We start from the raw sequence: 16,571 nt of genomic DNA, 5'->3' as shown, positions 1-16,571 counted from the left end.
CAGTAACGACACACGGAGCAGTAACGACACACAGGGAGGAGTAACGACACACAGGGAGCAGTAACGACACACAGGGAGGAGTAACGACACACAGGGAGCAGTAACGACACACAGGGAGCAGTAATGACAGACGGAGCAGTAACGACACACAGGGAGCAGTAACGACACACAGGGAGCAGTAACGACACACAGGGAGCAGTAAAGACACACAGGGAGCAGTAAAGACACACAGGGAGCAGTAACGACACACAGGGAGCAGTAACGACACACAGGGAGGAGGGAGCAGTAAAGACACACAGGGAGGAGGGAGCAGTAACGACACACGGAGCAGTAACGACACACGGAGCAGTAACGACACACAGGGAGGAGGGAGCAGTAACTACACACAGGGAGGAGTAACGACACACAGGGAGGAGGGAGCAGTAACTACACACAGGGAGGAGTAACGACACACAGGGAGGAGTAACGACACACAGGGAGGAGTAAAGACACACAGGGAGGAGTAACGACACACAGGGAGGAGTAACGACACACGGAGCAGTAACGACACACGGAGGAGTAACGACACACAGGGAGGAGTAACGACACACAGGGAGCAGTAAAGACACACAGGGAGCAGTAACGACACACAGGGAGGAGTAACGACACACAGGGAGCAGTAACGACACACAGGGAGCAGCAGTAACGACACACGGAGCAGTAACGACACACAGGGAGGAGTAACGACACACAGGGAGGAGTAAAGACACACAGGGAGGAGTAACGACACACAGGGAGGAGTAACGACACACGGAGGAGTAACGACACACAGGGAGGAGTAACGACACACGGAGCAGTAACGACACACGGAGGAGTAACGACACACAGGGAGGAGTAACGACACACAGGGAGCAGTAAAGACACACAGGGAGCAGTAACGACACACAGGGAGGAGTAACGACACACAGGGAGCAGTAACGACACACAGGGAGCAGCAGTAACGACACACGGAGCAGTAACGACACACAGGGAGGAGTAACGACACACAGGGAGGAGTAAAGACACACAGGGAGGAGTAACGACACACGGAGGAGTAACGACACACGGAGGAGTAACGACACACAGGGAGGAGTAACGACACACAGGGAGCAGTAAAGACACACAGGGAGGAGTAACGACACACAGGGAGGAGTAACGACACACAGGGAGCAGTAACGACACACAGGGAGCAGTAACGACACACAGGGAGCAGCAGTAACGACACACAGGGAGCAGTAACGACACACCGGGAAGAGGAGTAACGACACACAGGGAGCAGTAAAGACACACAGGGAGGAGTAACGACACACAGGGTGCAGCAGTAACGACACACAGGGAGGAGTAACGACACACAGGGTGCAGCAGTAACGACACACAGGGAGGAGAAACGACACACAGGGAGCAGCAGTAACGACACACAGGGAGGAGAAACGACACACAGGGAGCAGCAGTAACGACACACAGGGAGCAGCAGTAACGACACACAGGGAGCAGCAGTAACGACACACAGGGAGGAGTAACGACACACAGGGAGTAGTAAAGACACACAGGGTGCAGCAGTAACGACACACAGGGAGGAGTAACGACACACAGGGTGCAGCAGTAACGACACACAGGGAGGAGAAACGACACACAGGGAGCAGCAGTAACGACACACAGGGAGCAGCAGTAACGACACACAGGGAGCAGCAGTAACGACACACAGGGAGGAGTAACGACACACAGGGAGTAGTAAAGACACACAGGGTGCAGCAGTAACGACACACAGGGAGGAGTAACGACACACAGGGTGCAGCAGTAACGACACACAGGGAGGAGAAACGACACACAGGGAGCAGCAGTAACGACACACAGGGAGCAGCAGTAACGACACACAGGGAGCAGCAGTAACGACACACAGGGAGGAGTAACGACACACAGGGAGTAGTAAAGACACACAGGGTGCAGCAGTAACGACACACAGGGAGGAGTAACGACACACAGGGTGCAGCAGTAACGACACACAGGGAGGAGAAACGACACACAGGGAGCAGCAGTAACGACACACAGGGAGCAGCAGTAACGACACACAGGGAGCAGCAGTAACGACACACAGGGAGGAGTAACGACACACAGGGAGTAGTAAAGACACACAGGGTGCAGCAGTAACGACACACAGGGAGGAGTAACGACACACAGGGTGCAGCAGTAACGACACACAGGGAGGAGAAACGACACACAGGGAGCAGCAGTAACGACACACAGGGAGCAGCAGTAACGACACACAGGGAGGAGTAACGACACACAGGGAGCAGTAACAATATATATATATATATATCCCAGCAGAGAGAGATCTTCTATATCTGTCAATCATATTTTCTACACGTCTATTAGACGTTTTTGGAAATGTCTCCTTACTGTGACTGGTGAAGATATCCGTTGTGATGTGGATTACAATCTGTGACCCGACAGACAGGGAAATCAGCCTCAGGAGTGTTTCACATGTAATTTCTCCAGCTGTGCTCTGCAGTGCTGTAAAACAGTCCTTTCTTTTTCTTTTCTGACCTGCCGTGTCAACACTTTACAGGACGCACAGTAAAAACCTAACTGTGAATCCTGCCCAGTCTCTCGCAGTGTCTGACTTTATGCTGTTGAAATCCATGTGACGTATTGAAAAAGTGCAGCCACAGTGTACATCAGAAAACACAGAGAGGCTGTGACGTCACCGGCAGGTCGATGACCTCACTGGCGGGCCGATCCTGATGTGACGGCAGTAAGGTGGCGTCTCCCGTCTCGCCGGCTGCTGATGAGCTCGCTGGTTAATCAGCTCTCGGCGGGGAAACTGCAAACGATCCACTTTCATTCACACTCATTCATCTTTGATTTTCCGCTGAACAAACTCCCTGTTTCTGGGTGAAGATGTTCCTCCACAGCAAAAAGCAATCCCATTAGACAGAGATGCACGCCACGCTGTGAGGATCCTTCGCTGCTAATCTTTTCTAACGTCGCTCTCCTCTGTAAAGAGTTCTGACACAAACAACACAGAATGAAACAAGAAAGAAAAATGAGCCTGTTAAATGGGCATCCTGAGGAGTTCTGCAGGTAGCTGCGTAACATCAGACTGAGTCAGCTGTTCCTGTGTGAAACATTTAACTTTCACACAGCCAAAGGAAACGACAGAAAGTTTTCAGACAGTCTTTATTCTTAAATTGGATCCCCATTAGCTTCCACAAAGTTGCCGCTTGGCTTCACTTAAAAAAACAACATTTAAAACCAAAGAAAATACACCAAATAAACAATAACTAAATAAAACACACTAAAAGAGACGATTCTGTTAACAATAAACAAGAGAACCTACACCAGCTCTGTATAGATACAGACAACACAAAAATTCTAAGAGTTCTTCATAAGATTCATCACCTTGACTTTTAATCTGTTGGATACGGACAGGGAGCATCATCCAAGTACAGAACAGTCCTCATCATACAGTGTGTTCGTGGCCTTGGGACCAGACGAACGTGCTTGACGTGTTAAATAACCGTGACAACAGCCAGTTTACTGTATGTTCATTTCTCACAAAAGAAGTGTGGTATATTACTCCAGATACCCGTTTGCCTGAAAAGCTTCCACAGTGAACCGAGACGATCGTTTCTGCATCTCACACACAGACGGGAACAAAGAAGAACTACGTCAGCACGTGTTTCAGAGTAAGTGTTCAGTCAGTATCTATCTATCTATCCGGGTTTGTGTTTCCTCAGTCTGCTGCAGAACCTGCAGGTCAAGAGAATCCAGAGCCTGGATTCATCTGAACTTTAGACCTGAACCCAGAAAGGAATAATCGCAACCAAGGGCGTCACTGTGTGGAGGGGACATAAGGGCTGAGATCAGGGGCGTGACATTACACTTCGGTCATGAGAAAAAAACGAGAAGAAATATTTTGAAGAAATGTTTGATGGTGAAATATACAGGTGGGGGGTTGGGGGGGCCTCCCGCTGTTGATTTTGAGCATTAAACTCTCAAACTACTGGATTCTGGAGACTTCTGCACCAACTTATGGTGGAAATGTCTTAAGTAGTTGGATATAATTAGGCGAGGAGCTGAAGGCTCATTGCAGAGGGGGCGGGGACTGTAATGGGCCCTCTGCTACACAGAACGAAGAGGGGACATAAGGGCTCAGATTCGAGGTGTGAAGAGACACTCAGCTCGTGAGACATCACGATACGAAGATCCTTAAACAGTGTTTTTAAGACATCCTCAGTGCTGAGACGTGTGAGCGGGGGGGTCGGTTGTGGTCAACGTTTCTGCACCATGGTGGAAATGTTTGTATTTATGTAAAAGGAAATTCAGGCGGCACGTGACATTTCACAATATATAAATCAGCTCTCAGGCATTCTGTGCTGCTTTCAGATCTGTTTCTCCTGCAGATCAACGTTTCTCCTGTAATATCCTCCCTGCTGGGTCAGCACACATGCAGGTGTGATTTAGTCGTCCCTCCTCTTTTGTCATGTTCACAGGGAGAGAACGGAAAACTTGGCCAAAAACAAACTGCGTCAGGAAGTTGTTAAAGTTACTGACCGGATTTTATAATCAGCTGTTCCTTTTTTTTGGACAACGCACATTTGTTTCTTCTATATTTTAATTCCGTTGCATGTTTTCTAAATGTGCAAACAAACTTTTCTCAAAGCATCTTCATTTGTTATTTAACTGCAGGCTATATTTCAGAACGTTTGAAGCGGGGACATGTCCGCAGCGTCCCCAGTGTCAAATACACCTGTGATCGCAGATAATCTTTTCACCTGAGCTTTACCAGACAGACAGAGGCTTAAAGTTCAGCAGGTTGACTGCACTGCGAGGACCTTGACAGCTCACGCTTCTCGTCAGTATTTTTGTACTCGTTCAACAGCTACTTTTAACTGGGGAATATTTATTTCAGTCACACAGCTGAACAGAGCAGATTTCACCTTAAACAGAGAAAATGGTTCAGCTAACGAGTATCATTAACATTGTTTAGTGGCTCAGACTTCTTCTTCTCTGCTGATGAAGACCTGTATCTCTCAGGGAGCAGCTCCTGAGACCAGTGCCCCCTTTTCATTCATTGAATCCAGAATCGGTTCTCAATCAAATCGACACCAAGAAATGGATTTAAACTGCGAGATTCCCAAATAGTCCCACCCCAAGTTGTATCTGGAGGAGACGCAGCCTCTCTGGTATCAGGTGCGAGCGTCCACCTTGATGTTCCTCCAGCCGATCACTGTATCTGACCTCAGCATGTTGTTCTGGAGCTGTTTGGAGAAGGTCAGAGGTCAAACAGTCTATTGGAGGTCTACCTTTATCAACAGAGCGATAAATCCTTTACAAACAAGCTCCTAAATCTTTAGAGAGAATTCGTAGAAAGTAAATGAACAGATTTGGAGTTTCCTCCCAGCGGTCATGCCGTGACACTGCAGGTAAACTGTTAACGTGACGCTGCTGTGCTGGATGTTTGCAGTCAGCAGCAACGGTTGCCTGCAGAGTTGATCAACTCACCAGCTAAACCAGGTTTCACAGTTTGTCTGGAGGCCGCTGGGGATTTCAGGCCGGGGGAGACAGAGAACGCTGTAACGAACTGTGACAGCAGCTAAACTGTGGAGGATTCAGCTCCGTGCGACCGGACACACACGCCAACATCTGTCTGTGCTACTGTTACCGCAGCTTTAAGGGGAAAAGACGTTTGTCCTGTTTGTTTCAATCACCAGGTAATCTGCTGATTACGTCACGGTTCTGGGTCGTTTCCTGTTTTACTCTGAAGGTGTTCTGTCCCTGGTGTCGTCGTCTTGTTTTGCTTCCTGATGGTCTGAGGTGAATCACCTGCGTCTCGTTACGTCCACCCCTCCTGCTGGATTCAGTTAGTTTGCTCCTCTGCTTCTGATGTTTGTTTCCCAGTGTCGTGTGGATTTATGGATTATCACCTGGTTATTTCTGGATGTACGTTGTTTGGCTTTGGACCGCCTCACCGTCGCTGTAAGTTCCACCGTTAATCTGAATAAATCAGAAACACCTTTCCCGTGTCTGAGCGTCAGCAGATTAATGTCTATAAAATGTCAGAAAACAGCAACAAGTGCTGGTTATAATTTCAGTCCAACGTGTCTTCATATCACAGCCAAGTTTTGTCATGACGACGACGTGATGAAGTCTTTCAGTGACGTCCAGAACTAGGACGGGGACGATTAACGCATCATTTCCTCTTCTGTAATTGAAAATAATTAACAATGAACTTCAGAATGTCATGCATTATGAAATAAACACGCTCACACCAGATTCTGAAAACTAAATCGTCGTCACAGAAATACTCATTTGCTTCTTTTGTTCACGTCGGTTCGAGTTGTTAACGCTGGAAATACGATATAAGCACATACAGGACAACAACAGCTGAACACGTTCTTTAGACAAGCTATCGGCCAAAGCTGCAGCTAAAGCGTGAAGCTGGGAGGCAAATGTCCTCCCTTTATTAAATAAACCCCAAAATTCTACACAATATCTGTCCTCTAATTTTAAAAATGTTGTTTTAGTTTAGTTTAGTTTAGTTTATTTGTTTAGCACGTTTGGTACAAGTCCAGAACAATGCAAGGAGGGAACGAAGCCAGACTAGGCTTGTACAGAGTTCCACTCCAGTTTTAAACAGATTCTCACTCTCAACTCGTCACATATGGACGCTGCGTCAAGACCCCTTGGCGTTAAACCTATTATGCTTTTTCATATTTTCAACATGACCAAAGCTTCAAATACTGAGTCCCTTTGAGCCTAAACCTCAGATATCCGCCTGATCTGAACGCTCTGTTGTAAACTGTTGCTGGCCACGCCCACAAAGGAACACGCAGCCCCATCCCTGCGGCAACCTGGTAAACACACAAGACAACGGCCAATCAGAAGAAGAAGACTTTATTAAAACCACATGTTCTCACTCTGGTGGTGTCTTTAGTAAACACACACAGGTCTGAACATGACATGAGGCAGAAATAAATAACATTGGGGAAATAAGCAGGGTAGAAAATGTAAAGAAAGAATAAAACAGACAAAATTATTAAAACACACACATAAATAAATACATTTAAAAAAGAAGTAATTGATAAGAAAAAGTTGAAGATAACGGGACAATAAATAAATAAGGTAATTATTACAAAGGTGAATAAATAAAGAAGCTACTTAAAAGAGATTCATACATTTATGTCTCATTGTATAATTTAATCACTGCCTACATTTATTTTCTACTTTACTTTTTGTGCATTTAACCGGATGCTTATTTATTTATTCAGCATTTATTTATTTCTGTATTTATTTCTTAATCTGTCAGGATCAGTCCTCCATAGAGGGTTTCCCAGTGCACAAAAAGTGACACCAGGGCGCCGTGAGCTCACCTGGTAGGGCATCGAGTACCAGGTTTAGTCCGTACGGCCCCTCCGCTGCATGTCCTCCCATTTCTCTCTCCGGCTGTTTCTATCGAATGAAAAGGCCCAAAAAATAATGTTAAAAAAAGAAAGTGACACCAAGTTCAAACCCAGAAACTCACAGCGCGCCATATTAAGTTGTTCAATTAACTGAACGTTTCCTAAATGAATAATTCCGGTGGGTCATTTTCCTTTTTTGTGTTTCGATTGATGAGACAAAACGTTCTTGGTCCTCTTCTTTTTGCTTTCGTTGCATTTATTTATGGATCTTGTTTGCTTTAGTGCTCTCTGTTCCCTCCCTCCACTCCTCTCACCCCTCCTCGCCTTCATCTCCGCGTCCTCCTGTGGTCGTGGCGTCCGTCACGGCGTCTCCGGTAAAAGCAGAGAGCATCTGTTCGGCTGACTAATTGCTTCGACCTCGGCCTCTTCAGAGACCGTTTCACAGCTCGTATCATCCGTCAGAGGACGGAGCTCCATTATCCAGCCGAAGCCTCCGCAGTGACACCTTCTTCTGCTGACGCTCAGAGGTTAACAGCCTCTGCAGGAACGCACCGTTCGGCTTCGTCTGCCAAACAAGCTCCTGGGAGAGCCGATCGAAGCTTCAGACGGTCTGCGGGATCTCTTCTGATGGCGGCCTTTCAGCCTCACCGGACCCCGAAGACTTTACACCAGCGAACAGGGTCTTTAATGAGCTGCTGTCTTTAAGAGTTTGTGTTTGGTTTGCAGCCGTTTGAGAAATCTGTCTGCAAAACTTCTGCTGCAAACGTGAGCACATGTGAGCACACATGCAGAATGACTTTACTTATTACTGGGTATTAAAAGTAACTACTTGATTCCTTTCACTTCCCCCGCCCCTTCCTGTTTAGCATCTCAGTCCATGAGAGAATTCACTTTACTAGAACAATAACAAATAAGGTTAATAATATAATAATAAAGTCACTTCTGAACTGTGTCCAGCACACGTGTTGACAGAGTTTCTACAGGACATCAAACTCTCTCCCGACAAGCGCATCGCCTCTGGCCGCAGCCGCCGGAGTTTCTTTCTACAAGTTTCTTGTTGCTGTGCTGCTTCAGATGCTTCAGTAAATCAGATGTAGAATCGTTGGCGGTTGAAAGCTTTCTGTTGGTCTCGTGAAGTTTGCAGTTCTTTACATCTTAAGGCCTTTTCACACGGGAAGCGACGCTCCGGCGCCGCGGGGTCGCTCTGCGCTTCTCCTGTGAACAGACACCTCTATAACACCTCTATAGATAGTAACCACGGCAACAGCTTCTGTGCGCTTCTGTATTATTATTCATATTCATATAGCTGATAAATCTGGTCATGCAGACGCCGTCCTGTTAATGTCCCGGTAACTGTTCAGGGAAGTCAGAGACGGCGAGGATCAGTCTCTCATCCATCTTCTTTTTGTGCTGCCCGTCGCGTAGGCTACAGAAAGTTCAAGTCAATTCAACTTTGGCGGGGCGGCTGTGTTCCTGTGAAACTGTCGCGGTCGTCTCACGGGAACACGCCCGCTTGTCGCTACGCCTGTCGCAATGCCCGCACCTCGCTTCCTACACGCTCGCCTCTCATTGAAAATGAATTACGAGGCGCGTAAATCGCTTCCCGTGTGAAAAGGCCTTCAGACTGTGACACATTAATGGCGACACTTTCCAGCAGTGGAAAGAACGTCTCTCGTCCTCGTTCTCCATTACTTTAGTCTGGCTTCTTCTTCTGCCGCTGACCTGCGGACAACAAATCAAATGGTGTTCCGGTAACGCGGCGTAACTTGGATTCCTTCAGCATGAATAATATTATAAAGTGTTCCACTACCAGTTACTGGGGAAAGTACTAATGTTCCCACTGCCTGCATGTGTTTTCTTAAGTTGCTGTGCGTTCAGTTGTTGTAAAGTTGTGACGACGACATTAGAGGAAAACCAAGTTGTGATGCCATGAGTGTGTTCTGCTGTGGTTTGTTAAAATCATGAAGGTTTCAGTCTCTAATGAGAAGGTATTCATCTCAGAACTTCTTTAGATTAAAGATTATACTGAAGCTGGTGCATCAGAGCTCAGACAGGACGCGACATCGAGATACAGTTAGGGGCCAAAGATGAAGAGATCCAGAGACAGCCAGGAAGTGGACCTTGAGTTGAGGTCAGAAACAAGCTTTGGTGCTCTCGTGTGCATGGTTTTATTCAAACAGCAATTTAGCCTTAAGTTAGTAAAGAACGAGGCTCAGATTATCCTGCGAGCACTAAATATTACAACACAGTGAAAGTACTTGCACTACACTTGAGTTTATGTACATGCTGCAGGATTCCCAGAGCGCCTGAAAGATAAATGTGAGCACAAGTGAAACGTACTCCGCGGTGGGGGAAGTGAAGCTGGGCGGTCTCTTTAGTAATGGCATTGATTAAAGTTTGGGGCCTCCCAGCTGTTTGAGCAGACTCCCAGACGGAGCAGCGCTGCAGGGAAATATTATTAATGTGATTCTCCAGCGTGTGGAAGGAAGAACTGCAGCAGGAGGAGGAGGCTGTTTGGTATTCTGCTGCTCTGCTGTAATTAAAAAGTGAAATCAGAGAGGTTTGTCCCTCGCTGCAGAGCCTGCTGAAGGAGCGACAGGACAGGAAAGGGTTAACACTGTAGGAAGCATGATTGATCCAGCAGCAGCGGTGAATGATTCCAGCACAAAGAGGCTGCACAGACTGACGGAGGCTAATACCGTTCAAATCCACACACAAAACCAGAATCACACTGGATCAGGCCACAATCACATAAATCCATCTGTAATGGTTCAGGACTGTGCTTCCTGTTTCCTGTTTGACTTGAGTTCGTCTGCCGCTGGGCTGGAGGAAGGTTCCTGACTGAGTGACCGGACGTCTTTCAGTGGCAGCCGTGATAAGAGCTGGTCGAATTCTCTAAAAGCTAAAGAAAGGAGCCTCAATCCTTCCTTTCATATCTCAGGAGGTAGAGCCGGTAGCCCGTTAATCGGAAGGTCGGCGGTTCAATCGGCAGGTTTCATGTTTCGGATTGTTGAAATATGCTATAGAATTTTCTACAATAAAGAAAAAAGAAATCCCCGACTACAGATAAAGGATGTTGATCACTATGTAAGTTACCGTTGGCTTTTTAAAGCCTTTTCTCTTTTATGCCATAACCTGCTGATATGCACGTCTTAAACTGTCCACAATAACTGAGACCCGTGCGAGCTTATGTATTTCCAGCCTTCAGCAATATCATGAATTCATTTCCCTTCAGTCTCAGATGCCGACACCCTCGCCCTAATAAAGGCAATGATCAAGCTGGATGACCTCCACAGTATTATTTCAGTGTTTCCCTCACACTGATTTTATAATTATTGGGTTTTTTACTATTTAAAATGGATAAAATGGTGTTTGATCACAGAGCTGCGCATATATTTGTTCAGCTCCTCCTCTCGCTCAGTCGCTCCCTCTCTCTCCGCAGATAAGATAAGATAAAATATAACTTTATTAATCCCCCGTAGGGGAAATTTAGGTCAGCATAGCAGCACGAAGGAATCTAATTGAACAGATGCATTTTCGTAGATGTATTAACATACTATTTACACGATACAATCAATAATAATTATTTACAAGCAGATAAATGTTAGAAATGAAATGAAATCAGGAATAGTCTCTCAGTTCGGTGCAGTGCTGCTGTGGAGCCTCCAAAGCGCTCTGAGGCTCGGGGCTGGATGAGCATAGAGAGGATGTTCATGATGATTTTCCCTCTCAGGGCGCCTGTTTTATGCTGTGACACGCTGCAAAATGTGTGGAAATAAATATAGGCTTCTTCTCTTTGGTCTTGAAAAACAAGCATATTCAGTTTCTAGTTAAAATATCCTCATCATAACAAAACCCTACAGGCCGACACATAAATGTTGTTTCGCTGAATCGCCTCCATTGTGACGTTCACTAAAAATGTATTAAAAAAAAGGCCTGAAAACTTCATATGTTTATGTCTGAATATAATTCACTCCTTGCTCACTTCCTTTTTTGTATTTAGTTATTATTTTAATTAACTCAACATTTCAATCCTATTTCTTCTGCTTTGATTTTTAACACCCATCTTATTTTGTTGTTACTTCCTACAGTAACTGATGGTTAAATGTACCCTCTGTATCCAGTACGTATACAGTCTGTATAAGGTATTTAAAGCCCAGAGCGGTCGGATTCTCTGAGGATGATTTTATGTATTAGGATTATAAATTCTTCACCTTGCAGTGTTTTTCGTCGAGGTCGAGGGAAGGTAATTAGGAAAGAACCAAGGATGAAGAATCTGACCTAGAGTCACTGTAACTTATTATCCAATTATAGTCAGTTAAATCATGTACTGTACGTATTGTGTAACGTATGAATCACTAAATAGGCTTCAGCTTAATTCAAGAAGAGACTTTATTTATGTGCCTATTTCGTTCTATTTGTCCTTCATATCTGAAAGAACTCTCTGTTCCTTCTAGTTCTATATATCCACTTAGAGATATGCAACATCTCGTCTTTACTGCACCAAGAATCTTCTTTTGTAAAGCTTTTCATTGTAAAGCTACTTGCCAGTGGAACAATCTCCCTCTTTCCTTGAGATCCGTCTCATCTTTTCGCAGATTTAGGTTATCTACATTTCACTGTCGTCACAACCTGTGCGTGCATGTACCTGATGCTGGACTCAGCTGAACAGTATTTGTTTCATGTTATCTTCTAATTGATTTACCTCCTGTGGATTTAACCTCTACCTTTCTTATGTGATACTTTTTTGGATTTAATCTCAAATGTTTTACGGGTTCTGTGCTAGCTAGAATGTCTGAAGTGTCTTTTGTTTTTGGATTTTGCTGAAGGTTCAGTGCAAAATCTCAAAGGGCTATCCACTAATAAATTTGAAATGTACAGTGGTGTTTGGTGAAGTCGCTGTCTGTTGTTCTGGTCCAATTTTCACTGAAGTTGAATTAAGTTAGTGATGCACCGAACTTTATCCTGTCAGTTTGTCTCTGCAGTCCTGCCTGACGAGAGGCTGTGAAGACGAGAACCACATACATTATTTATCAAACCGGGTCGGACTGGATGGATTCAGCGCGAGGAGGAAACACATGTGACAACGTCCGGTTTTCAAAATAAGGCATCTGTACAGGATGGAAATAAGATTAACTGGATTATATTCACAGAAAGTAGAAAACATTTTACATGTGTCCATTAAAAGGAAATGGACTCATGTAATTTACTTTACTGGACCCTCTCGGGCCCCGGACCCCCCACCATAGTCTCTGCACATCCTGTGGGAAACACTGAGGAAAAAGCTCATTTTGACTATTTAATTTATGCAACGGTGAAAAAATGTGAATGTACTTTTTTGGTATTCTGCAAATATTTTCATTATATTCAGTTTCAGCCAAGACTTTTCATTTCGGTGCATCCCTAAATTAAACCTGAACCAATGACTCAGGACGGTGTGAATGGACCCAGTTAAACCGGGTGGGAATCCTTGTGCCTCAGTGCAGATTTCCTGTTAATAAACCCCCTCCTCAGATTTCAGGCTGAAATCCCATCAAAGCGCTGTAACGGTGCGTGAAGCCTCTGGGTCTGTGTGTAATTGATTCTACGGCACTAAAAAGCTCATCTGAATCTTTCTCTGCGTGCTGCTTCCTGTTTCAGCCTCTCTGTCTGCTTCACTCTCTGCTGCCTCCAATGAGACAGCCGAGGTGATTTGCCCGCGCTCGGCCAATCACCAGCCAGGAACAGCAACGACGTCGTTAGTGTTTGCTCCTGTTTGCTGCTGATGGGAGAAACTCATCCCGCCGAGCCTTTAGATTTTAATCTGCAGTCAGAAACACGTTATCGATCATAAACTAGTTTATTACGACCCATATTTAGGCTTGTTGTTAGGCCGTGACCTCTAGTGGCAGAAGCAGTCAGGTGATGAAGAGCGACAAAGTCCATGTAAGGAGGTGTTTGGGTGGAGTCAAGTAAACAGAGAGACACGCCACTTAACGAATCCTCCGTACACCTGTTTGCCCGTGTTTGCTGACTCGTTTAATCCACATGGCTGCTCTTTTACTGCTTTTACAAAATCAACTAAATGTTATTTATTATGTAACATGATGCGAAGGCTTGATGTAACAAAAGGATCCTAATGCAAGTCTTTGATTGGAGGAGATCGTTAAATTCAAGAAATACATGATGACGTCAGCAGCAGCCTTTATTGTTATTATTATTATTTTTTTACCGTCATTGTTAACTTTCCCGAGAAGAGTTGGGGTTTCTGCCGGGGTCAGAGAGGGAGCACAGGAGGAGCTACCAGCGGTTTCCTCTGTTGCCTTTCTCTTCGTATCACAGTCAATGGACTGATTTTCTTTTTTTGACAGCATCAGCGCTCCGCTGGATGTCGGGTACTTACGGCGAAGACTGTGTCCGCTATTTTAGCCCTCTCTCTTTCTTTAATTAATCTAACGAGTTAAGCATTACGTGAATTTGGATTTTTCTACCAACACCTCTGAGTCATCTGACTTTCAGAAGTTCAATGATAGCTGTTGTTTCTAGAGCTGTTTCATTAAAAAAATCTCCCAAAAAATGGCGATTAAAAGCCTCGTGAGATGAGAAAAGTGGCATCGGTTGCTAGGCAACAGACATAAAAGTTGATTGTGTATTTAGGATTTCCTAACCTGAGATAAGACAGAATTCCTAAAGTTAGTTAGGATTTGCTTCTGTAATACCAAACTGGAAAAAATCTGAGACTCTTGTCTCGACTTTAGACTTAAGATAGGAACTTTCTGTAATACAGCGTTTTACTTAATAAGGCGTTACCAAGATGGCTGCCGAGTGGCGCGACTTGCCTATAAGGACTAGAAAGAGTTTGTAGCGTGGACAATCTGGATTTACAGTGACGACTGTATCTAAAGCCCTTTAGGGTTAGAGGCCCTAAGGCCCCACCCACACTACTGCGTTTTCAAATTAAAACCTTTCGCTACGTTTGCACCTCCCGTCCAGACTAAAACGACAAAAACAAAGACTTAAAACGGAGAAGTTTGGAAACGCTGCCGACCCCGTTTTGCATTTTGAAAGTTTTAGTGAAGACGGGCCAAAACGGAGGACTTTAGAAACGATGACGCAGCCGCTCACGCTCGGCTCTCTGATTGGGTCGTGCAAAGCAGAAACACAATGTTACATTTACGTTTTTTTTACATCGTATTTTTATTATAATATTCTGTACCGTGCAAATAACCCTCATCTGCCTGTGTGCATGTCGCCGTGTCCTTTGTGCCGCCACACTCCCGTGTTGCATTCAGCAACAGTCTCAGCTCGTTATTAACTGGTAATGATGTTTTCTCTGTATTCATTTATTCTTTTTCCAAATCTCCTATAACTACAGAACAGACCATCTGCTTCATGTTTACAGCGGCAGTGCACCTGAAGGGGCCCTACTGTACGTCGTTTTAACGTAGACGGAGATCAACTCCAAAACGCTGCTGTGGACGGAGATCGTATTTCGTTTTAATTCTCCGTTACTAAACTAAAACGCAGTGGTGTGGGCGGGGCCTGAGTAACTAAAGGGGGGATAGAGCGGGAGATGGGGAATCAAAGGAGGAAAATAAGCACTTTTTTATATTTCCCTGTGTTGCTTTTATGTTTTATGTAAAGCACTTTGAATGAGCTTGTTGTTGAAATGTGCTATACAGATAAACTGCCTATTAATCCAAAGAAAACACAAGAAGTCATGTTTGCTCTTCCAGTGAAGTCGGAAACACGGACCGAACACGTTTTCTCTTGAACATCCAGCCGTCAGCTGATTGTATCTGTAGGCAGCAGCTGCTCCATTTCCTCTGCTTCTTCCTCACACCTCCTTTTAATCATTCTCTTAATGTCTCCTTCCCCCTCCTCCCATTTCTATTCCATCCTTTCCCTCCTTATTTATTGACGACAGATGAGAATGAGCTTGTTGCTGTATCGGATACAATACGAGCTTTGTGCTTTGTGCTTTGTCCCTGCTGAATAAACAATAGTTGGGAGTTAATGAAGTCTGATTGTTCAGTCAACAAACAGCAGAGAAGCAGCCTTCATCAGAGGAAGAGGAGGAATCAATACAGAGAGCAGCGACACGGAACATTTCTTTATGTGTGTAGAATATCATAATGAAGAGGAAACTCAAGGGCACCAATCAGCGTCAAGGTGGAAAGCTGATGATATACAATTATAATAATTATAGTGATGAAGTGAACAGGAAGAGGAGGAGGAATGAAAGGATGAAGAGCAGGACGTCTGAAGGTTACTCATCCATCAGCTCACAGATGGAGAGTCATTTACCTCCACAGAACACCATTAAACTGATGATCCTCACACTAAGTTTTGTCCCCGCTGAGCTGCCGTACCTGCTGCGCACCGTCCTCCTGTGGACGTCGTCTTCTTCTTCTGCACCGCAGCTGCACGGCTCAGGAAACATCTGTCAGTTTCTCAGCTGCAGTTTCAGGTTTAAGTCCGGTTTAAACCCGAGCTGGACTCTTGAGCCTCCCTCCAGGAGAAATCGACTAAATAACGGAGGTCAAACCCGGGAGGGACGGCTCAAACCAACGCAGGACCGAACTACGATTGGTTCACAATGTTTACCAGGCAGTTAACGTTCTTACGTAACAACACTTCATACGTCTAAATAGGACGATTTTCAAGCGTCCCAAAACGACATGAGACTGTTTTCCAAAATGTACAGACACCTTTAGTTACGAGGATGAGAGCAAGAGAAAAAGAAATAGATGCTGTAGCTTTTGAGTCTGGGAGAAACTGTCTTCTGTAACCCTGTCAAAGTTGCAGCATGGACATATTAAACTAATTTTACCCTACAGATACGTCATGTGCTCAAATTCAGACACTTTTGTTGTAAAGGAGAAAGGAGTAGTGCATGCAAACTGAAACCAATTTAGAATTTAAATCCTCTTAACTTGAAGTTTCCAAGTTAAACTAACTTGAAATGTCTGACAGTGTACGCGTTGGCACCAGTCCAGCGTCAGGCGTACCGGACCTTCAGTACGTTATAGTCACGACATGACGTTTAATGTGGTAAACGGTGATGGCGTGGGAAAAAAGTGCGTTCACACCGAAAGCGAATCCAGCATTTTGGGCGGCTTCATTACACACAAAGCCAATGCGAAGACGCGAATTTGCTCTGGGCGGCGC

General features: G+C 45.1%; 1 long non-coding RNA gene across 1 annotated transcript in view; it reads left to right on the top strand.

The window, feature by feature from the left end:
• The first annotated feature begins 5,881 nt into the window (after window positions 1-5,881).
• Window positions 5,882-16,571, top strand: part of LOC123979519 — a 13,994-nt gene continuing 3,304 nt past the window's right edge. Inside the window, exon 1 of the long non-coding RNA XR_006827240.1 lies at window positions 5,882-5,997. This is a non-coding gene — a long non-coding RNA (uncharacterized LOC123979519). The remainder of the gene's footprint in view (window positions 5,998-16,571) is intronic.

Source organism: Micropterus dolomieu, linkage group LG11, assembly GCF_021292245.1.
Source record: "Micropterus dolomieu isolate WLL.071019.BEF.003 ecotype Adirondacks linkage group LG11, ASM2129224v1, whole genome shotgun sequence".
NCBI classification, from domain to species: domain Eukaryota; kingdom Metazoa; phylum Chordata; class Actinopteri; order Centrarchiformes; family Centrarchidae; genus Micropterus; species Micropterus dolomieu.
Note: the sequence above shows the minus strand (reverse complement) of the source record. Positions and strands in the feature narration are given on the sequence as shown.